Genomic DNA, 24,079 nt, shown 5'->3' on the forward strand with positions numbered 1-24,079 from the left:
ACTGTTGTGTCATCTGCGGTCTTTCAGTTCTTGTAGTAAAACCCCTGCCTTTACTCCTTTTCTAATACATTTCTGCCAATTGTCCCTTATAAAAATGTCCTGTTCCTGGCAGCATCATTTCATCAACACCAATGATAATGGTAAACATGTAATAGAGGGGAAATCTTCCAGTGCAGACACTAGTTCTAGTGATCTAGAGGGCCCCAAAGCATTCTCTTAATTTGCAGAGATTTCCTCTCATTTTCTGTTTTGGCTATGGGACGGGAATCGAAGGGGAATCTCCCCAATGAGACACAGATGGAAAAAAGAAAAAAAAACGACCCTTCAAAATGAGAAAGAGGTTTTGTGTATAGTTCTACTTTAAAGTGGTTGTAAACCTCAGACATGAAATATGAACAAAGTATATTTCTCTGTATTGTGTACTTATTTATTTATTTATTTCAGGTACTTATATAGCGCTGTCAATTTACGCAGCGCTTTACACATATATATTGTACATTCACATCAGTCCCTAACCCTCAAGGGGTGTACAATCTAAAGTGTACTTGTCTCAATTAAGAGCACTAAGTATAATTTATGTCTGCTGTCTCATTCCTCTGCTATCAGCATGAATCACTTCTGACAAATTTTCTTGACATCAAGAAAAAAATGGTGACAGGGGAGGGCACAGTCTGTGATTGACAGCCTCAGCTCTGTTCCTGTGGGCTGTGTGAAGGGGGTGTGTCTCTTCTCTCCAATCAGCTCTCAGAGCTCCTCTCAATGACCACTGCAGTGTATTTTCAGCTCTCCACCCCCTCCACTTCAGACAAGCTTTGTAAATACAGCACTTTGAACAATTTAGAGAAGACTGCAACTAAACAGGTACAACTTATGTATGAGGATTTGTTTCATCTCTGTGTATCACCTGAGGCCAGTCACTTCACTGGATATATGTAAGAGTTTACAACCACTTCAGGCTAGAGTTAGAGGTTGCTTAAAGTGTGAGAGTTGCTGCTCTCTTCCATACTCTTGTACAAAATAACAAAGTCCTCTAGTTGTTCCTTTTATACCACATCCTTTTGGCATCTGTCACTGTTGTGGGTGTGATGAATGTGGTGTCCAACCCCTGCCCTTCTCACCAACTCATGACAAAAGACCAGCCAATCTCACACCGCGCTGTCACTTACGTAACAATGCCACTCCCAGCTGCACCCTGCATTAAGATTTTCCAGCTTGCGGGACCACAATCTAGGTGCCAACAGACTGAGAGCGATTGTCACTGGGTTAAGTTACCCAAGCAATTAACCCTTTAAGCTACTACCACCGCCTTTTGACTGAGAAGGAGGAAACTCATAATCTTAGCCATAACAAATATGAAAAATTTGCGTCTGTACACACACTGTCACCACAGACAGGTATATTCAAAGTTTTATCATATACAGTAGCACTCTTCAAAAGACAGGGATTCATTAGTTTGCATTGAAAGCCTTCGGGACAGTTTAACACTTTTCAAAACCAGGTTTAATGCTGAAAATATCAAAATGGTACAAATAAAATATTTATAGAAAAAAAGATGTTACAAAGAAATAAAGAGAACAATAAAAGCAACAGAGAACTAAGGAGTTGAAAATGAAGAATACTTGCAAAGTCCTTGGTTTTAGAAGGGTGCAGTCAATAAGCAAGGGGTTAGCAGCTCTTATAACTTGACAGATGTTCATTCGTTGATGGTAAAACGAGAGCTTGACAACAGGTCCTGCCATTCCCTTTTTCTGTGGTATCAAAGGGCTGTTGACAGAGACCATCTGACCAATCATCCAGTGTAAGGGGTGGGTGCTGGGAGGTCACCACGTGTATGATCCAGTCCCAAATACAGTTTCTTAGAAGTATTTATATTTCTGAATACCTACTATTTACAGTCTGCTACCATGCTGATTATTGTCCAGTATGAAATTAGCTTCAAATGGATTAAAATATGGCAGGTCTCAGATATTCATTTCTCTCAGGAGGCCAAATCCACTCTGCTACCTCTTAGCATAGGGATGTTTGAGTTCAAAATTCTACCCAATAACTGAGGGAGGTAAATATGTCGATATTCTGGCTGTGCTGTCTTTATTTCATGAGATATGACACATGCTGAAGTTTTAGAGTCTTGGCTGATTACCAGTCCATCAAGGATGTGTATTCTCTCGGCTCCCAACTAAGGTATGTATGGCCCAATGTCTGGCAACTTTCTGGTCATTGAAGTGGCTACCCCAAACACTTTTTTTTCATTAACATTTTTTATCAAATGCTATAAAAAGAAGAAAACAAGCAAGGCATGCATAGTTCCCAGTTTACAATACAGACCCAAGACACTTTTATGGGTTCTGCGAGGTATATTGGAGGTTAAATTCTGCTAGTCCTATTACTAGGCTGATAAGGGTTGTCTACCAGCAACCAAGATTTTGTGCATTGTATGAGCTGAAAAGAGGTGGGAGGGGGAGAGAAGAAAACGTCACTGTGGCTATGCTTTCTTATGAAGAAATGGCATAGGAGACTGGTGACCAGGGGCGGACTGACAACTCATGGGGCCCCTGGGCAATAGGGGATCATGGGGCCCCTGTGTCTTTTCCCAAACTCAAAAAAGCCTATGAAAAAGGTACCAGGGGCATCTCATGGGGCCCCCTAGTGACCCCGGGCCCTTGGGCAGTGCCCGAGTTTCCAAATGGTCAGTCCGCCCCTGCTGGTGACATGGAAAAAAATGGCTGCTTCACACGCAGCTATTCGCGTGCCCAGTATGCACAACCTTTTCAATGAGTCCTCAGGAGCTGGACATTTTGTAAGCTCACCATCCAGAATAGATTTGTTTTGTTCAGCTGAACAGGCTGAACAAAAGTAATAAAACAGATTCCATCCACGCTAAACAGCACAGATGGATGACAACTATTGTATTGTGACAGCCAGCACCAATGGCTGTCAAAACACCGGAACAGTGGCTGCATTTTTTTTTCACTATAGTCACTGTTCAGCAGACAATTTTCCACAGTCAACTTTTGTCAAGCCATGTGGTGCCAACAGGGGCACCTACGACAAGAATTTAGCTGTGCATGGCAGTCTTTAGCCAGTAGACGAGGGCGGCAATTGTTACGCCTCATATGTCCTCCAATCCTCAACTTTCAAGTTGAAGAATCAGACTCAAAGTAAAAAAATAGCTAAATAGAGGTGAAAACATAAATTATGATATGTACCAAAATGAATAGCAATCTGGGGCTGGCAATTTATGAAGTGATTTGGGCACAAATCCTTCCCATAACAATCATGTTGCTTAGCTTAAAAAGTGCTGATTTCAGAACGGGATTAAGGAATGCATCTGTAGCTGTTTCTTCCCTACAAGAGTCCCGTTTCCTGGAGCTGAGAGCTGCTTTGTGTTGTGGTTTTGCTCTGTTAGATCCAAGCTTACTTTTCTTTGTTTATATGGCCTTACTCCCAGCTGATTGCCGGCTTGAAGCCAGCCAGAGAGCAGGAGCTACAGGGAGGACTGCTGACACAGAAAATGACTATGGAATGGCTGTGGTTATTTGAATGTTGGAAGAGTGATCCTTCAAAGAGGTTACACCAATTAAAGCATGGATGATAACATGCCTCCTAACAGTGGATTCAGCAGGACTGTCCCAATATTTTAACAAAAACCCACCGTCCTGCAGATATTGGTGGTGTCCAACTACCAGTCGGGTGCTGGAGTGCTCCGTGTTCCCCCAAATTCTCAGCTCCTGAGATTGGGAGACAATCACCATGTTGTCATCCCCAAGCTGTCCAATGAACCTGAAAGATTCTTAAAGAGGTTAGGAGCACAGGAGCCCTCTTCCCCTTCAAATAAGGCATTCGTTAAGGATAAATTCACCTTTGTAAAAGAAAAAAAAAAGAAATGCACATGCACACTTTTTCAGGTAATAAATGTGCATTTATTATGTGAAGGAACGGCGTGGCCTGGTGGGCGTAGCCCCGCATTTTTTAAAATTGTGACAGTGAGTGCGGGGAGAGGATCCCTGGCCCGCTGTCACAATGGGGGATCGGGGGAGTGCGGGGCTGCTGCAACAATAACATGTTACACCCTGAATACAGGTATAACATGTTATAAAAGGTGAACGTATCCTTTAAACACCCCAGCACCCTTTAGCTTTACAAAATCAATTTCAACAGGCTTTTACCAAAGGTCAATTGCTCCTATCTTTCCTTCATATTAAATATAACCTCCTTCACTTAAATATGTGTTTTAATTACTATATGAAAAAAACTGAAGCCGTTACACAAATTGATGCTGCCATTATCCAAGAAGGTTTCCTAAAGACAGCAACAAACAGAAGCTGCTTACTTTCAGTCTGTCTCTCTGTCATTGCCAGTCTATGCAGAGACATACGTTGTGGGGGTGGAGAATGGAGGAGAGTGAGCAGGCTTTGACTAATTAATTTGTGTATTAAATTTGAAGCACTGAGGTCTAAGGTATATATAAACAAATGTTGTGTAGGTTTGGATAGAGTAAATAATGGCTTAACCCATGTCAAGATTGTATTTCTATCTGTTTTTCCTCTAGGTGTTTTTACCCTCTCTATTTTTCCTGGTGACCATTGCCACCAGGACAGAAAGCACTGGAAAATCTAAATGTCTGAGATGTCACCAGAACAAGAAGTTATGTTAAAACTTTAAACATGGATCCTTGCTCTGGCATCATAAGTACTACCCTTTCAATACTCTAGCCCAGTGGTCTCCAAACTGCAGCACGGTGGCCGGATATAGACCATGGCTTGGCTTTACCAGGCCCTTGGGACAAAATTCCACCAACTAGCACCATCGATGAGATACTATTCCTCAGTTTTGAAGGGACACTATGCTTTCCATTAATATTAGCAATGAAACACTATTCCTTCCATTCAAACCAATGATGGTACATTGCTCATGTTTACTGATGCCGGGGTATTTTTTATTCCCACTGGTCACAGTCTGGCCCCCATAAAGTCTGAGGAACAGCAAAAAGGCCCTATGCTTAGAAAGTTTGGAGACCCTTGCTCTAGCCCAAACTTTAAAAAGTGCATGTGTAAAGGGACCTACAGTTCCACTTACTGGTTTTAAATTGCAAGTATGAACTATCCATATCTTTGCAGGCAGGGCTTTTTTTCAGCTGGAACACCTCTGGCTAAGACCCTTGGCTCCCCGCTCACCACTATCCCCTGTAAACACCGAGGTCCAGCTTCTGTGTTTACAAGTGACAGCTTGTCTCCCAACAGCTACCACAGATCTGATCTGCTGAGTGGCTCCCACTGAGTGCAAGATGGGGACAAGGGAGATGCATGTGCCCGGGGTGTGGTAAGGAAACTGACACCACCACTGGGTGATCTCTCTGCAAGTGAGAGAGGTGGAGCCACCTACAGTGTGCAAGGAGGTACTAGAGCCGGCTGGGTGCTTCACATTAGTACAGCAACAAAACTAAGATGTGGAAGATGGTGCAGCTTTTAAAGGAAGAGGGGGGAGATGGGGTGGTTGCATGCAGAGGTGAGAGCTGAATAGGGGTGAAAGTGAGATGTGGATGGGGGATAAAGAGGTAAGCAGCTGTGGAAGAAGGATGAACTCTGCACCCTGTGTGCAGCACACCGCTGAACTCTGCACCCTGTGTGCAGCACACCACTGAACTCTGCACCCTGTGTGCAGCACACCCCTGAACTCTGCACCCTGTGTGCAGCACACCCCTGAACTCTGCACCCTGTGTGCAGCATACCCCTGAACTCTGCACCCTGTGTGCAGCATACCCCTGAACTCTGCACCGTGTACAGCACACCCTTGAACTCTGCATTCTGTGTGTAGCACACCCCTGAACTCTGCACCCTGTGTGCAACACACCCCTGAACTCTGCACCCTGTGTGCAGCACACCCCTGAACTCTGCACCCTGTGTGCAGCACACCCCTGAACTCTGCACCCTGTGTGCAGCACACCCCTGAACTCTGCACCCTGTGTGCAGCACACCCCTGAACTCTGCATTCTGTGTGCAGCACACCCCTGAACTCTGCAGTCTGTATGCAGCACACCCCTGAACTCTGCACCATGTACAGCACACCCTTGAACTCTGCATTCTGTGTGTAGCACACCCCTGAACTCTGCACTCTGTGTTTAACCCCCCCTTCCCCCCAAACTTTGCACTTTGTATGTAATATACTCCTAGTATTTAATGCCCCTTTAAGACTCCACCACTGTTAATGAGATTTGACCACACCCCTCATTTGATGCAGCTTGGAGAGAGAGAGAGAGAGAGAGAGAGAGAGAGAGAGAGAGAGAGAGTGTGTGTGTGTGTGTGTGTGTGTGTGTTTGTGTTTGTGTGCGTGCGTGCGTATGTGTGTGTGTTGGGTTCCTGCACTTATTTTCTAAGAAATTTATAAAATATGGCAATACCAACCAACCTGCCTTTGGCAGAACACGGACAGGATTGTGTTCTGTCAACGGCAGGTTGGTTGGTATTACCATATTTTATAACACCCTGGTGTTGCTTGGTCAGATACTGTTCTCAGCCTTCTAACTCCTGCATAACCCCCTTTTTTTTAATTCAAGGTATGTTGGTTACTATATTCTTGAAGGACCTGGAGGTAATATTGTTAAATATCTTTTTCATCACCTTACTTTGACTTTTCCTTTCCCTAACTCAAGGTTTAAGGACATTTTCCTGGGCTTATCAGCTATTTAAAGTCTTAATTCACATTTACAGATGAAATGTAAATGCAAACTAACAGTGGAAACCCTGCGTATCCATCCGGTCCCCACTGTATTTATGTCAGCCAACACTTTCAGGACATACAAGATGGATCCATCTGGTCCATCCTGAAAGTGTTGATGGAGAAGATTTCAAATCCCTGGACCGTTAGAGAATCTGCAAGGGAGCTAACAGCTCGGCAATCCCTGAAGTAAGTACAGTTGGGAGTGGGGAGGGTGTACGGCGATAGTTCACCTTTAAATTTTTTTCTGTAAAGGTGAACCAACACTTTATATTGTGGACATGTCTCCTATATCCAGGTCTCCTTGCCTTGAAGTCAAGGTTAGGTACACTAGGCATATGCCTCTTTATTTTCTTTTGTTGACCACATTGCTACTTGATCCAGTTCTGCTGTTTTACTCAGTTTCCACCTCTATTTTGTTGAACTTTTGATCTTTTTTTTCCACTTTTCAGGCCTACAGTTATTAGATACAGTCTTCCCTTTTTTTTTTTCTGTATATGATTAATAAAAAAACTTTACACTAAAACTTAATAGATTGCCTCTGTGTGGAGAATCTGTTTGCAGACCCTTTGTACCTTGCTGATAAACCTAATATTGTTTTTTTTTTAAGTCCGCAAACGTGCGAATAACGAAAAAACCCGTAAGTGAATCACAAAACAAGTGCAAGTGCAAAACACCACACGAAAAAGTGCACTTAGGGGTGTGCTTTGTCCTTCCCCCGAAGGGGATGGACCTCTACCCTGATCCCCCGGGGCACGAAGCTCCTGACAGGGACAAGGTTCCCAAAAGGCCTGGCGGACCACCGTTCCTTGTGGCCAGCCGAAGCCAGCCACTCAGTACTTGGCCAGGGGGTTCTCCCGAAGAGAAAACCCCCTAGGGACAGGGGAGGAAGGAACCAAAAGGCCACACATCCTCCCCCTAGACTTCAGGGCAGGCCCACACCCTCCATCCTGTGAGGAAATAAAACACACATAAGAGTGAAAGTGACAAAACGTGGGAGAATATAAATAAATAAATAGAAAAAAAAATTAAAAAGTGGTCGTGCCAAATTGTGCACAGACCAGGCCCAAAAATTGCCCTGAACTTAGCCAGAAGGTCTGGTCCTGAGGGCGCTGTGCAAGAAAAGTGGTAAACACAGTGGCCATGTGCCTTTTCATACTGTGGGGTCCCACACCCAGGTGTTACTAAGAGCACCCCTGAGGCGACCACTAAAGGGGCACTGGTTTACGGACTTTCTGCCTTCCTTCTGGCCAGACAAGGTAGATCCGCCCAAATCAGGAGGTACTGGGCACCGCGGTTTCTGTTCCCCCCGTGATAACCATCAGGTACCCCATCATACCAGCAGGGGTACTATACAACCAGTCATCCCCGCAAAGCTAGAATGACCGTGGAGCACCCCTGCTGGACACTGATAAGAACAGATACTACACTTGATCTTAGCCAAAAGGAACCTAATATTGTTAGTACATTCAAATGGTCAGTTTTGTAAATAGTATTTATACCACTTTATTCCATTTTGGTTGAACAGGATCTTGAAGTGTGTATTGTGCTCATAGGGAAACGCTTGCTGTCACATGAAAAGACCATTGCAGTTTGTTTCTCCTGCCTGTTCCAGAAAAATGCCAGCTGGCAATTGATTCATTAATTCCGTTGCCCCCTTCACTACCAATGCAATTGTTTTGGCACATTTACCCCAGTGTTTGTTTTCTCACTTTTGTGCTGAGCTTTTACTCCATCATTCTGGTATTTTAAGTATTTACATGACAGCGGCATGCTGGGAGTACTTGAGTGAGATAATCACTCACTAGACTTTGCCTGCAGCTGTTTAAAGTTATGTGTTTTTTGGTCTATTATAGTTTGCAGATGAATTCAAAGGAAATCCATAAAGTGGAACTCTAGGAAATAGATCAAATCCAACCTTTGATTGAATGCATATTTATCTAAAAAAAATGTTTTGTTTTGTTTTTTTTTGCATTATTGTCTAAAATCTCTATTTTTGGAATCCTCTACACCAGGAGTGTTAAACTCAATTTCATCTCGTGCTGCATCAGCATTATGGTTGCCCTCAAAGGGCCATTTGTATTTGTGAGACTAGATGTCAACAGCATGCCACCACCTCTTACATCAGATGTCAAGAACCCCCCACCCCACCACCATCAGAAACCAAGAGTCCCCCACACTCCCTTACATCATAGGTCATCCTCTTACCTTGAGCTTTTGCCGGGAAGAAGCTGGGGGACAGGGTCTGGAGGAGGACCAGAGAAGGCCTGGAGTCCGCTGCCAGAGTCTGTTGAATGCTGAGACCAGGGTGGCAGAGATGAAGGGGTGCTGCAGCTACACAGAGAGATGCAGGATATTTAGGAGGTGTCCTGTCCTCTCTGTTGCTGACTGTTGAGACGGATGGGAGGGGGCAGAAACAAGCCCCTCTGTGGCTGCACAGAGAAGCGCAGGATCTGTAGGAGGAGTTCTGTCTTCCTCCCTGTTGCTGACTGTTGAGACGGATGGGAGGGGGCAGAGGCAAGCCTCTCTGTGGCTGCACGGAGAAGCGCAGGATCTGTAGGAGGAGTTCTGTCTTCCTCCCTGTTGCTGACTACTGAGACGGATGGGAGGGGGCAGAGGCAAACCCCTCTGTGGCTGCACAGAGAAGCGCAGGATCTGTAGGAGGAGTTCTGTCTTCCTCCCTGTTGCTGACTACTGAGACGGATGGGAGGGGGCAGAGGAAAGCCCCTCTGTGGCTGCACAGAGAAGCGCAGGATCTATAGGCGGAGTTCTGTCCTCTCGGTTGCTGACTGCTAAGGTGGATGGGAGGGGGCAGAGGCAAGCCTCTATGCGGTTGTGAGGAATACAGCAGGATCTGTAGGAGGAGTTCTGTTCTCCTCTCTACTGCTGACTGCTGAGATGGATGGGAGAGGCAGAGGCAAGCCTCTATGCGGCTGAACAGAGAAGAGCAGGATCTGTAGGAGGAGTTCTGTTTTTCTCTCTGCTGCCGATTGCTCAGACGGATGAGAGAAGGCAGAGGCAAGCCTCTCTGTGGCTGAACAAAGAAGAGCAGGATCTGTAGGAGGAATTTTGTCCTCCTCTCTGTTACTGACTGCTAAGATGGATGGGAGGGGCAGAGGCAAGCCTCTATGCGGCTGCGTGTAGAAGAGCAGGATCTGTTGGATGAGTTCTGTTCTCTCTGTTGCTGACTGTTGAGATGGATGGGAGGAGGCAGAGGCAAGCCTCTATGCAGCTGCACGTTGAAGCGCAGGATCTGTTGGAGGAGTTGTGTCCTCCTCTATGCTGCTGACTGCTGCGACAAGGTGGAGATGTGGATGGTGCCTCAGCTGCAGGAGAGGGGCCGGGCCTTGTGTTTGAAACATGTGCTCTACACAGTGAAAATAAGAGTGATGGCAGGAGGTAATTCATTGTGAGTAAATTATGCTCTATTATATCACAGAATGGTGCCAACCTTACATGTTTCAGGCAATTAGAAGGGTAAAGTGCCAAGACAGCTTGCAGAATGAATGAGCCTAGTAGTGTAATGAAATAATAGAGGACACAGAAAGCTGGCAACAGGAAAAAGTGGTGTCACTCTGCTGGTCATGCAATGTGAACCACAACACCATCTGAACAGAATTACAGATGTTTAAGCAGCTGAAACAGTTCATATTTATGTATCCCAAATGCACATTAAGTGGCTTGGCTGTAATTGGGTTTAAGTTGTCACTTAGAGAGGTGCCTCTTTAAAAACAGAGAAGTGTTCCTAGGTAGATGTTTGATTTGTAAAATAAAAAAAAAAAAAAGTTTATCATCATACCCCGATAAGCACGCAGAAAGCATGAGTTGTAATCAATTCCAGAACGCTCAAAAATGGTTTCTTGCTGGGGAAATGTCAGCCGGAAAGCATTTATGCAGCTGACAGGCTCCCCTGCAAGGCCTCTATTTACATTGCAGTCTCAGTGGGGGTGTGGATTCCCAAGGAGCAGATTATGTATGATTGAGGCCAGGTTTTATCTCAAACTAAGATCGCTGCTGTGCGCTTTAAGATCAGCCATGGAAAGGTACAGCTAGTAATGCCCTAATGATATGCCTGTACTAAAAAGTGTATAATAATATGCCCAATATAAGCACAACAACAAGAATTAAGAAGGTTTGTGATGTCACTCTAGTGCAGGGGTTCTTAACCTGGGGTCTAGGGACCCCTTATTGGTCCATGGAAGGGTTTCAGGGGGTCCTTGAGGGACCGATAAAAATAACATTTAGATTCACTATACAGCCCCCCTTCCCTTGCCCCAGTCAATGGTTTACCATTGAAATAAATTAACCACTTCAATACCGGGCACTTTTACCCCCTTTCTGGCCAGGACAATTTTCAGCATTCAGCACTCTCACAGTTTAAATGACAGTTGCACAGTCATGCAACACTGTACCCAAATTACACTTTTACCATTTTCTTCACACAACCAGAGCTTTCTTTTGGTGGTATTTTAACACCACTAAGTTTTATATTTTTTGCTAAATGAAAAAAGACCGAAAATTTGGAAAAAAAAGTTTTTCTTCGTTTCTGTTCTGAAATTTTGCAAATATATACTTGTTCTTCATAAATTTAGGCCAAAATGTATTCTGCTACATTTCTTTGTCCACAGTCCACAAACTATGTATATATCTGAAGAACGATCAATCCTGATGCACTGATAAAAAAAAAATGACAGGACAGTACAGATATCCCCAAATTACCCCTTTTTGGAAAGTAGACATTCTGCTGTATTTAGTAAGAGGCATGGCGAGTCTTTTGAAGTTGTAATTTTTGTCATAATTTTTGGGAAAATAAAGAAATGATAAAAACACTTTTCACCTTTTTTTTTGCAGTACAGCGTCATCATATAACAGTGCTGACCAGTGAAAGTATGAAAAAAAATTATTTTTTCAGTTTTTTTACATTCTTTCTTTTTTTTTTAGGATTTTTGTTTTATATATAACACTGTGATCAGAGTAATATAATGTTACTATAGTAATATTATACTACTCTGGGGAAGTGATCAGTATTTTTTTTTCACACATTATGATTGCCTATAGTGATGAATTTCACTGATATAGGCAAGTACTTAACTGAATGAAATCAATTCATTAAGTGTTTTTTGTTGTGATTAGCTGTGATTGGCCACAGTTAATCACATGACACAGAGGGGCTGTGATTGGCCCAGTCTGTACCATGTGATCACTGTGACCAATCACAGCTAACAAAACAATTGTATACAATGGATGGCATTAAAAGATTGTAAGCTCCCAGGAGCAGGGCCCTCCTAACCCTCTTGTATTGAACTGTATCGTTGCTGTATTATCTCCTTTTATATTGTAAAGCGCTGAGAAAACTGTTGGCGCTATATAAATCCTGTATGATAATAATACAGTGGTCATGGTGATTGGTCACAGCGGCCACATGGTACCGGCAACGGGCCGGTACACAGATTGGTCCTTGGCTGTGTCTGATGGACACAGCTGGTGACAGATCTTGCCGCATATGACGCCCATCCGGATTGATGAAAGTCCTACTCGGCCGTCATTTTGCTATTAGCCGGGTGGGAACTGGTTAAAGAAAAAACACACCCTGCCACTGCTTATAGCGCTGACCGCTCAGTATCTCTTGACTAGTCGGTGGTTGTGAGCAGGGTGCAGCATGGTATGTTGGCAGCAGAGATTACACAGAGGCAGAGTAATGTGAACTCTATAATGCAGAAAGTTACAACCAAGCCCGGCGGGTGAGAACAGCCATCCGGAACCATTTGGGGAATCTGTAGCAGCGGTTCTGTAGCTTGAAATGATGCTGACAGCTTCTGCCTCGTCTGTCCAACCAAACTGGGAGGCTTCCTAGAGTGAAGGATAGCGCCCTGCACTTTCCCTACACCTCCAGAACCTCTCCCTGTCGCTAAGTGCTGTCCCTGACAGATGGGGAACCTGTCCATACACTTACTACTTGAAAAATGTGCGCCAAATCAGGGGACCAGAGTCTTAAATAAGCTCTGCTGTCACCCAAGATTGCTGCCGAGGTCATGAGTGGCACTGGCATCCAATCGTACAGCTGCTCTCCACGTGACTGCAGGAAGTCATAGGAGGACTACGTTTCCCACAACTTCTTTCCCCTTCTGTATTGCCACCCGATCCTAGCGCCACCTACAGAGGGGAGTACAGACTGCACCTGCTTACACTTGATTACCATTTAAATCTGTTTCATCATTCTCTGTACAACTGCCATCTTGTGCCACTCCATTATAGCAAGTGGCAATTCTAATTTTCTAGTAGAAGCAGGAGTAGTAGTAGATTTTAGCAGAACTGAAATTGTTTTGTTGAATTTGCACAAAATTATAGTATTTATTTTTTGTCATATACTGTATGTATGAGGCAATTAAATTTCAATAAAATAAAGTACATGTATTCATTGCATGAAAAGTTGTGTTTATGTCAATATATCTGAGGAAGGGGAAACCATAACTTTCATCAGATTCTTAAAGGGGTCCGTGACTCAAAAAAGGTTAAAAACCACCACTGTACTAGTGATTGGATAGGCTGCATATTTAGCGATGTCATTGGTCTCTAGTGAATAGATAGGTTGCATTCAAAGTGATGTCATTGGCCTCTAGTGAATGGATAAACTGCATTCTTAGTGATGTTATTGGCATCTAGTGAATGGATAGGCTGCATTCTCAGTTATGTCATTGGCCTCTAGTGAATGGATAGGCTACATTATAAGTGATTTCCTTGGTCTCTAGTGAATGGATAGGCTGCATTATCATTAATGTCATTGCCCTCTAGTGAATGGATAGGTTGCATTCTAAGTGATGTCATTGGCCTCTAGTGAATGGATAGGCTGTATTCTTAGTGATGTCATTGGCCTCTATTGAATGGATAGGTTGCATTCTCAGTGATGTCATTGGCCACTAGTGAATGGATAGGCTGTATTCTTAGTGATTGGCCTCTAGTGAATGGATAGGCTGCATTCTCAGAGATGTAATTGGCCTCTAGTGAATGGATAGGCTGCATTCCCAGAGATGTCATTGGCCTCTAGTGAATGGATAGGCTGTATTCTTAGTGATTGGCCTCTAGTGAATGGATAGGCTGCATTCTAATAGATGTCATTGGCCTCTAGTAAATGGATAGGCTGCATTCTAAGAGATGTCATTGGCCTCTAGTGAATGGATAGGCTGCATTCTCAGAGATGTCATTGGCCTCTAGTGATTGAATAGGCCTCAATCTTGGTGATTGGCCTCTAGTGAATGGATAGGCTGCATTCTAATAGATGTCATTGGCCTCTAGTAAATGGATAGGCTGCATTCTAAGAGATGTAATTGGCCTCTAGTGAATGGATAGGCTGTATTCCCAGAGATGTCATTGGCCTCTAGTGAATGGATAGGCTGTATTCTTAGTGATTGGCCTCTAATGAATGGATAGGCTGCATTCTCAGATATGTTATTGGCCTCTATTGAATGGATAGGTTGCATTCTCAGTGATGTCATTGGCCTCTAGTGAATAGATAGGCTGCATTCTCAGAGATGCCATTGGCCTCTAGTGAATGGATAGGCTGCATTCTCAGATATGTTATTGGCCTCTTGTGAATGGATAGGCTGCATTCTCAGATATGTTATTGGCCTCTAGTGAATAGATAGGCTGCATTCTCAGAGATGTCATTGGCCTCTAGTGAATGGATAGGCTGCATTCTCAGAGATGTCATTGGCCTCTAGTGATTGAATAGGCCTCAATCTTGGTGATCTCACTGACTCTAGAGAATGGATATGTTACACTCTGAGTTATTTTCCCAATCTCCTATGAGTAGGGCAGTTTCCTCCATGGTGTTGTACAGTCAATCTGAGTGTGTTTTTCAGTACAGACATCTGTTGTATAATGTGTTGTGTTACACAGATGTGCTTGTTTCTGTGTTTCGGATCAGTTTTGTGAATGTCCATCTGGTGAAGATAATTCATTCTAAGAATATTTTTCTCTGGACCGGGGGAGCTCAGGGAACTGGGTAATAATACAATCTGGATATCATATGTAATCACACAGTACATTGTTTCAGAATAAAACCGAACAAGCCAATTCATGAAGACACATTTGGACTCTACATGTTATGGCCTGTTCTATAGAGTGACTTTGTTCTGCTATATCATAATGTTTGCTTAAACTTTTACAGCCTTTTATTATCCAGTGTATATACATGTACAGTATACGGTGAATGTTTTCTATGGGACACCGTAATTCTCCCAAAGTGTATTTATAGCCAAATCTTTTTACTTTTGGATAGAGTGGGGAAGAATTTGAACTTCTCTCAAGTTATACTGCCATTGGAGGGTCTGTTGGAGAGATTCCTTCACTTCCTGTCTGGTGAAAAGGTTGTCACCAGGACAGGAAATGAAGGACAACCTCTCTAACAGCAAAACAGACAGTAGTAAACATGTTTTTTTAAAGTTAAAATGGTTGTAAAGGCTCAAGGTCTTTACCTTCATGTATTCTATGCATGAAGGTAAAAAACCTTCTGTGCGCAGTGCCCCCCTTAATCCTTACCTGAGTCCCCCGAGACTTCTCGACAGCCTCTGCCATCTGGAGATTCTTTCTCCTCATTGGCTGAGACAGTAGTGGGAGCCCATTGGCTCCTACTACTGTCAATCACAGCCAGTGAGCAGTGAGCCAATGAGCAGCGAGCAGGGATGAAGCCGAGCTGCTGCTCTATGTGTTTTATGGACACATAGAGTAGCAGCTTGGGAACAAGCACGCAGCGGTGCCTCCAGGGCAAGCAGCTTTCCCTGGGGGCACTGCTTGAAAGGGAGGAGCTAGGCGCATCGGCAGGGACTTAAAAAGGAGTGGATCGGGGCTGTTCTGTGCTAAATCACTGCACAAAGCAGGTAAGTATAGACATGTTCGTTTGTTTGTTTGTTTTTTTAAAACAAAGCTTTAGTGCCACTTTAAGTATGGGAAAGCTAGAACCCCTTCAGCTTTTCATTGTTGTCTCTTTACCTGTTGCAGATTTTTCCTCACTTCCTGTCTAGTAAAATATTGTCCCCAAAACAGACAGACAGCAGACTGTGCAATCTAAGTGTAGTAAACATATACAGTATTTATTAAATAAAAGGTCAATTGGCAACTCAGATGCATTAGAGGAATAAGTGATTGTCAAAAGTATCTCAATCTGGTGGTCTTCTGCTGAAACCTCCATATCACAGGTATAGGGAATCCAGTCCACAATGTGGAGCACTAGAGAAAGAGGCAGGATCACCTCGACATGCGTTGCATTCCCTTGATGCCCCCTGACATCACTCACTTGGTTCCCACACTCTCAAAAGAGCTTCCCTGCTTCCTGGTTGTCCTCGCTGCTGGGTCACTGCTAGCTGCACTTTGTGTACTGGATTCCCTGCATCTGTGATACTGTGGTTTCAGCAGAAGACCACCAGATTGAGATACTGTTGACAGGCGCTTATTCTTCTGATGCATGTGAGTTGCCTATTGTCTTTTTAGTCAACAAATGATCTTCTCAGTCATCTGAGGTGCTGCACTGAGTGTTTTGGAACCAGTGGAAATGAACCCTGATGAATCTGTCAATGATTATTATGGATTTTCTGCTGTACATCCACTAAAGAACTCATGCTTCACTGCTTGTGCCATTTCCTGATGTTTTTGTCCCCAAAACAGAAAGTAGGGGTAAAATCTCTTTACCAGAGCCCTGGATAGCTGTAAAACTTGACATGGGTTCTAACATTTTCCCATTCTACCCAAAAAGGGAGGTGGCTGTGACTTTGAGCCTGGCAATGGACCCAGGAGGACACTAGCCTGGGCAACCAGTGCCTGCAGGAGCAAAGCACTGTTACAGATAGCACAGTACAGGAGTACAACAAACAGGACAATTTGGGCAAGGCAGCAATCTGTTCTAAAGGACACAAAAGATATACAGTATATACATGTACATTTTATACGATGTGTGGATTTGTTGTTCATGGAATCGTTGGGACTTTTTATTTTGTATTTATATATTCACTTTGTGGGGATTTTCACATTATATGGTATAAGGTTATATTTATTGAATGAGATTTTATGTTTTTGTTTATTTATACATTAGGATATGGTATTTATGGTATTTTAGCGCAGCACTGTTTATTCATATGTTGCGTTTTTAGGGTAATATCTCCTAATGTACTTGCAGCTTTAGTATTCACTGGATACATAGTTACATAGTTAGTCTGGCTGAAAAAAGACAAGCGTCCGTCCAGTTCAACCATTAAAAAAAAAAAAAAAAAGTTATAATCCTACACCCACAATTGATGCAGAGGTAGGCAAAAAAACCTAGCAAAGCATTTGCTCCTGCAGGATGAAAAATTCCTTCCTGATCCCCCGAGAGGCAATCTGATATTCTCTGGATCCACTTTGTTGTTTTATTTACAGGTGAATTAGCCCTCCATCCCGCTCCTTCAAATTTTCTTATCACTGTAGTCAAAAACAATTGTCAATTTTCCCCTACTAACCATTAGGAAACTAAAGGATCCTGAAAGGGAAATCACAAGTTAGTGTTCACAGAATTATTATTTCAGCTTGTAAAAAGTGAGTCTCAGTTTTTAGGGCAAAGCCTAGTACATTCAGGTTTCAACCACTTGTCAACCACCCTATAACAGTTTTACTGCTACAGGGCGGCCACTCGGTGCAGAATCATGTATATATACGTGATTCTGCATTTCCGGTTAGGGGGCGCGTGCACCTGCCTACCTGGGCTGTCAATGGCTGCTATACATGTCAATCACTGGGTCACGGCCAGCGATTCATGGCTGACTCAACAATCTGTGGAGTAATTGAAAGGAGAGAAATCTGTAAATGGAAACCACACAGATCTCACTCCTGTCAGCTGGGATGTGCTGTTTTTTGTTTTTTTTTGTAAATAAAAACCAGCACGTCCCCTAGTAAAACACCACACAGTACATAGTTAAATCACTCCTTAACACACAGTTAATTCTGATGTTAACCCATTCCTGCCCAGCGTCATTAGTACAGTGTCAGTGCTTTTTATTAGCACTGATCACTGTATTCGTGTCACTTGAGATGTCTGTGGCAGTTAGTCAGTTCCCACCCAGTGTTAGTGTCAGTATGCCCGCCGTACTATCACAGTCCCACTATAAGTCACTGATTAATTACCATTAGTGGTATAAAAAGAAATTAATAAAAATTGCAGTATATATGTATATATATATATATATATATAGTATATACTCGAATATATACATACAGTATACCATTATTTGTAGACGCTATAATTTTCACGCAAACCAAATAATATACACTTTATTGGTTTTTTTTACCAAAAACATGTAGCAGAAAACATTTTGGTCTCCATTTATGAAGACTTTTTTTTTTAATTATTGGATATGTTTTATAGCAAAAAAGTAAAAAATATTTTTTTTTTGTTTAAATATTCAGTCTTTTTCGTTTATAGCACAAAAAATACCACCAAAAGAAATCTCTAATTGTGTGAAAAAAAATTATTGTGCAATTGCCAGTTAAAGTAGCGCAGAGCCGTTTAGCAAAAAATGGCCTGGCTATGGAGTGGGTAAATCTTCCAGAGGGCAAGTGGTTAAAGAGGATAGCTCAGGATGTGCCTCTGATGTTGGCTAAGAAAGATTAGATCGAGTCAGCTGACTTAATGCACATGAGCATTTCATGAAGCATTCACAGGGAAGTGGCTTCAAGACCATGCCTGATGCTATAACCAATTGTCATTGGTGATTGGTGAATTGTCATTGGTGAAATAGACTAGCAGAATGTGGTCCAGTGCCTTGTACACTTCCTCATCCATTGCCCCCAGTACAAGGATTACTGCAGCCATATGGCTCAAAGGACATAGGCCCAATGAGCCTGCACAGCAAAGAAAATATTTTACTGGCAAATCATGGCCGCTGTAACTGATTTAAATCTTTTATTCCTGTTTCAATGGGATTTCCTTTTACTGAGGCAATGAATGAAGCCCCCCGTCCCAAACTGCCAAAGGCTCCCCCAGCAATTAAGGTCTGTGACTCGCATGGAAACTGATGTAATGGTGTAACACAATACTAACTCATATTCAGAACTATTTTGACAGCTGGATTAGGATGACGTTATTCCCCAGCCACGAGTTTCCAAAGCTCGCGGAGAGCCTGGCATCTCCAATACGTCTTTCTGCCATGCGGTATACAGTTTATTACTAAACCCTGTGTAAGGTCTGTGTTAGGTCCTGGCGCTCCGTGTACATGCCCCAACGCCCAGTGCTTTGGATCTTTACTGCACTTAGTTACATAGTTAGTCTGGCTGAAAAAAGACAAACGTCCATCCAGTTCAACCATTAAAAAAAAATTGTACTCCTATACCAACATTTGCTCCTGCAGGGGAAAAAAATTCCTTCCTGATCCCCCGAGAGGCAACTGGATATTCCCTGAATCAACTTTGCCTATAAATGTTAGTATCCAGTTATATTCTGTGTATCTAAGAAAGAATCCAGGCCTTTTTTAAAGCAATCCATGGAGCTGGTCAGAACCAACTCTTGAATTGGAGTCTATTCCACATTTTCACAGCTCTTACTGGGAAGAAACCTTTCCATGTTTGGATTAAATTTCTTTTCCTCCAGACATAAAGAGTGCCCCCTTGTCCTCTGTGATGACCTCAGGGTGAATAGCTCTACACCGAGTTCACTATATGAACCACTGATGTTATACATGTTGATCATATCCCCCCTTAATCTTCTCTTCTCAAGAGAGAATAAATTCAGTTCCTCTAATCTTTCCTCATAGCTGAGCTCCTCCATGCCTTGTATCAGTTTGGTCGCCCTTCTCTGTACTTTTCCAGTTCCCTGAAATTCTTTTGTTTCCCAAAACTGAACTGCATATTCCAGATGAGGTCTTACTAATGATTTGTACCGGGGTAATATGATATCTCTCTCTCTGGAGTCTATACCTCTTTTACTCGCTTTAGAAGCCGCAGCTTGGCATTGCATGCCATTATTAAGCTTGTGATCTACCAGAACCCCTGGATCCTTCTCCACCATTGATTCCCCCAGTTGTACTCCCTCTAATGTTCCCATCTTCCCAAAAATAAGCCAATGGCTAAACACACTTTCATCCTTTCTAAACTTTAATGATATTTTTTCTCCATATTTAATACAGTAAATCCATTTATAACAGATCCACTGGTATCTCTGTTTTCTCTAACAATTCTTTAGAATTATGATAGATTTATTATATATGAATTAGAGAAGCTAGCATTTGTTGTTGGGGTTTTCCTTCTTTACCATACATATGTTTTTTCTGTTAGTAGATTAAATATATGTATAGCCAAAACTTTTTTTTTGCTAGTTTTGTATAAAGTAGGAAAGGGCTACAATTCATGTAATTTTTTTTTCAGTGTCTGTACTGGTGGAAATTTCCTTCCACTTCCTGTGCTGAGGATGCAACAGATAGGAAACCTTTTAGACAGCTGTCACCAAAACAGGGGTCCCCAAAACTGGCTATACATACACTTATATACTTATTTATTCAAAAAATATTATAAATTCTGAGCACAATATGCTTTCAGAGTATTAGTTGACTGATTTACGTTTCAGTTTATGGAAATTTTACAACGGTGCATTTAATTTTAGTAATGTCATCATATAGTGACTTCACCATTTTCAGACTAATTTGGCTAAAAAAAAATAGAAAGATTACAGTATCTCACAGAAGTGAGTACAGCCCTAACATTTTTGTAAATATTTTATTCTATCTTTTCATGTGACAACACTGAAGAAATGACACTTTGCTTACAATGTGACGTAGTGAGTGTACAGCTTGTATAACATGTAAATTTGCTGTCCCCTCAAAATAACTCAACACACAGCCATTAATGTCTAAACCGCTGGCAACAAATGTGAGTACACCCCTAAATGAAAATGTCTAAATTGGGCCCAAAGTGTCAATATTTTGTGTGGCCACCATTATTTTCCAGCACTGCCTTCACCCTCTTGGGCATGGAGTTCACCAGAGCTTCACAGGTTGTCACTGGAGTCCTCTTCCACTCCTCCATGATGACATCACGGAGCTGGTGGATGTTAGAGACCTTGCGCTCCTCCACCTACCATTTGAGGATGCCTCACAGATGCTCAATAGGGTGTAGGTCTGGAGTCATGCTTGGCCAGTCCATCACCTTTACCCTCAGCTTCTTTAGCAAGGCAGTGTCATTTCTTTAGTGTTGTCACATGAAAAGATATAACAAAAATGTGAGGGGTGTACTCACTTCTGTGAGATACTGTCTTAGTCCCAGATCTGAGCCTAAAAGTATCTTTAATAGCAATGAAAGGCATTCATCAGTATCAGAACATTTCTATATGGCATAATTATAGATAAGCAGAAAGGTTTAGAATATGTCCATTGAAAACAGGTTACTTAAAAAAAGAAAAGAAAAAAGATTGTTCTTTGAACACTTTTCAAGAAACATTTCCTCATGAGTTAAGTTCACAATGTATTCTGATCATCAGAATTTTATACTGCATGCTGTAAATTCGTGACCCGATTAGAGCCCACTCCTTACACCCACCCACTCCCCGGAGGGTAACTGGATCCTGATATCGCAGCACTCCCTCCCCCCCATGACTCCCTCCCTCCTGCTCCATCTTGTTCTGTAGCTTTTACAGAAAACTTTGGCTCTGATGATTGCTTTAAACAGAATTTGTCCTGTAGTTTATAATCACAGGGTTCTGTAGATCTCCAAACGAAACTTTATGTCTACTTCCTTGCATAACATTGAGGTTTTTCCCACAGCACTTTACAAAGAACAATGAGTCTTTCACATCAGTCCCTAGCCTAAGGTACTTACAATGTCCCTACCATATTCCAACAGATCCAGTTCTGGTGTGTAAGAGGAAAGCCACACATGCACAGAAAGAACCTTGTAGCCAATTCTGATCAGTTGAGTTATAAATGTATAATAACTCTCCTTCATCTTACAAGTTCCCTTTAAAGAGGCTCTTCAGTCATTTATGTAAAAAAATAAAAGTCAGCAGCTGCCAATGACCTTTAATAAAGAGACACTTACCAGTCCAGGGATCCTGCAATGTCCTTACCCAGGCCAGTTCATCACCAAACCTTGGGTCCCAGGTGCCACCATGTTGACTGTGGAAGCTGGCTGTGACTCCCTGCAGCTTTACAGTGAGCTCCCCACTGCAAATGCCTGAGCCATGCTGTTCTCTGTGAACGGTCCTGCAGCCTCCCGGGACCTGTGACATGACCCAGGAGGTTGCAGGAAGAGAGGGAGAACTTCCATTGGAATTCGCTAGGCGGTCCCAGCAGAGGTGGGAGCAAGTACCTTCCAGAAATCGGTATCTGCTCACCAAAAAAAAAGGGTTGTGGGGGTGAGGGGGGCGAAGGAGGAAGATCAGGGGAAATTTCCCTTCAAGGTGAAGTTCTGCTTCAAGAAGCAAATTTTTCCTTTTGCCTATACACTGTGTGTGTGTATATATATATATATATATTTATTTTTAAACTAGGGTCTTTAATTACCTTCTACCATATTTGTATGCAAAGTACCCAGCATTAAATGCATATACACTTACAATACATGTTATTTGTCAAATTAAATTCTAGTTTTCCTTTTAGGAGGCACCATATGTAAAGAAGCAAGTAGTCAAAGAGCGACTGATCTGCTTCCGTGGCAAGCCAATCCCTACCTGAGAGATGAGGATCTAACAAGAAGTGAGGTACGTAGGAGCAGAACTATAGCCACAGCAGACCATGTTACTGCAATGTGGTACAAAAGCAGAGGGGAGCCGGAGCTTTTTGTCTACACATCAATGTATGTAGGTAGCAGTAGTAACTGACAAATACATGTGGATGAAATCAATGTATTATATTGGCAACCTCTATCCAACTGCAATGAAAGTAAGTCATCTGTATCTGTAGAAGAATTATTGATGCATGTGACAACTCTATAAAGTCTATTTCTTCAAAATTGCTGTGCGAATGTATCAGCATTTACACAGCTGTCACAAAGAATCCCTGTTATGTGTCTAATATATTATTTCCTATGACTGTCAGCTCCATCTAGTGGACATACTGCAGTATTTTCCTGAAATATCTAATTTAGGAAAATACAACATTATGAGCACTGGATGGAGCTTGCAACCATAGGCTAAAAACATACTAGAAACATTCCGAGAACTATTTATGACAGATGTGCAAATACACAGAGATTTTTTTTTATTAGGAATTTTAAAATTATATTTCTATTTCTTGGGGCTATCAAGTCACAGGATTGCATCGTACTATTTTTTTTTGTTTTGGACCGCTGGTTTCTTACAGCCGTTATTCATTTAGATACGGGCACAATGTATGGTGTATTGTGGTACATATACCATTTATGATATATTAATTGAGTTTTCATATAGTTGTTGGAACATACAAATACCTCATGTAACATACACTGGTGCAAATTTTTTTTGTGGTTTTATTATATGTGATAAAAGTGATGTTTTAGATAACCTATCTCAGCATTTCTCAACCAGGGTACCCAGGCACCCTGGGGTGCCTTGAGATTTCTTCAAAGGTGCCTTGGCAAAATGTCTAAAAATTGCCCAAAAACGTTTATACAAGCCAACGGGGGGAACAAGCTTGCCTTTTAGTTACAACAAGCCACAGGTTTTCATTGTGTACCGTTACAACCTTCTAGCTGCTGGTGTCCTGACAACCAATGACATCATCAGTTGATGAGAATGTCAGTTGTCTGCACAGCTCCCCTGCCCCTCTCCATCAGTGCTGGGGTCACATTAGCTCAGTGATGGAGAAAAGCTGAGGGAGAAGAGAAACACTGGAATACTAGTCAGTACCAGTGTGCAAAGTGTATTTGCTTTGCAAGAATAAATGATCTCTAATGTTGGGTGTCCTAAATGTGTGGATGTTGCTGCATTATATTAAACTATTAGAATCGTTTTTAACATTTTAGAATGGGGTGCCTCAAGACTGTCCAAAATTTTAAAGGGTGACTGAAAAAAGGTTGAGAAACACTGATCTATCTGGTGTCCCATATTACACATACTGTAGTTATCATTCGGTATAATGGTAGAATGTATGGAAATACAGAAGACTTATTGAAAATTATGAAGTAACAATATTATTGTTACATTGTATTTATTCTGTTTCATTAACCTCCCTAGCGGTATTCCCGAGTGTAGCTCGGGGTAAAATGTCAGTACCAAAAGCGGTAGCCCCGAGCTACACTCGGGCTTACCATGCGGCGCTGCATAGGGAGTCCCTGCAGAGCTTACCTTGTCCTTCGCTCCCGCGATGTGTCCCCTGCAGCGTCCCCGGCCATCTCCTCCGGCCGATGCCAGCATCCGGCTTCTGTGTTCCGGTCCCTG

General features: G+C 42.5%; 1 protein-coding gene across 2 annotated transcripts in view; it reads left to right on the forward strand.

The window, feature by feature from the left end:
• The window catches only part of LOC149463449 (discoidin domain-containing receptor 2-like), a 178,200-nt gene that overhangs the window by 67,276 nt on the left and 86,845 nt on the right, over positions 1 to 24,079 (forward strand). Inside the window, exon 2 of one of the 2 annotated variants that reach the window (XM_089674970.1) lies at positions 22,323 to 22,423. The exons of the other annotated variant lie outside the window; for it this stretch is intronic. The gene's annotated coding sequence lies outside the window, so the exon portion shown is untranslated. The remainder of the gene's footprint in view (positions 1 to 22,322; positions 22,424 to 24,079) is intronic. 2 annotated transcript variants of the gene reach the window in all.

The sequence above is a fragment of the Staurois parvus genome, unplaced genomic scaffold, assembly GCF_062004578.1.
Source record: "Staurois parvus isolate SC_StPar_1 unplaced genomic scaffold, SC_StPar_1.0 ptg000154l, whole genome shotgun sequence".
NCBI classification, from domain to species: Eukaryota; Metazoa; Chordata; class Amphibia; order Anura; family Ranidae; genus Staurois; species Staurois parvus.